Source organism: Geospiza fortis, unplaced genomic scaffold, assembly GCF_000277835.1.
Source record: "Geospiza fortis unplaced genomic scaffold, GeoFor_1.0 scaffold264, whole genome shotgun sequence".
In the NCBI taxonomy this organism is placed as follows: Eukaryota; Metazoa; Chordata; class Aves; order Passeriformes; family Thraupidae; genus Geospiza; species Geospiza fortis.
In genome coordinates, this window is record NW_005054332.1 from 4,428,550 (window position 1) to 4,429,293 (window position 744).

Sequence of the window (744 nt, forward strand, 5' to 3'; positions counted from 1 at the left end):
CGCGGTGGCTGCGCGGGTGAGAATCGCCCTTGTCCGCCCCGACCGCAGAGGTGATGGGGCGAGGTGCCTCTGGGCGTCGGTGGGTTTGAAAACTGGGGGCTTGGAAAAGGGGCTTCCAGGAACCCACAGACCCAACACACTCCCCGCCTAACAGACTTCACTGTAAGACTGAGTAGCATCTTGTTTGTTGGTTTTCAGGATCATGAAAGACTGAAATGTTGTCATATGTCAATGATTATTATTTTAGGCAAGTATTAACAGCAAGAGCTTGACTTGATTGTCACCTTTTCCATGCCGCAGTGACAGAGAGATATTTACATCTCAACTGCTTCTCTTCCATCTGGTTATAGGTGTAATACACTTGGGATAGAACTTTTAAGTCTATTGTCTTATTGCTAAGACAATATCTAAATTAAAGGGGTCAGAATCTCAGCAGTCTCTGTTTCCTTTTGTTTCAGTACAAGCTGTAAATAAGAATCAACCTCTTACATACTTCAACAAAAGTTTGAAGCTCATATCTAGCTCATATTGTCCTTAATTTAATCTGTGAAATTAATTGCTCTTAATTTCATTTTACTTTTATATTCTTCATAATTCTCTTTTGCAAATTAATGTTTTGTTGTTGGTCTTAGTTCTCTTTTTCCCACTTTGATTGAACAGCAATGGCAAACAGTTGTAAATAAAACATTTTCACCCCATCATGTTCTCTCTCAATATTACAAAACATCGTGTTAGTGTTTCGTT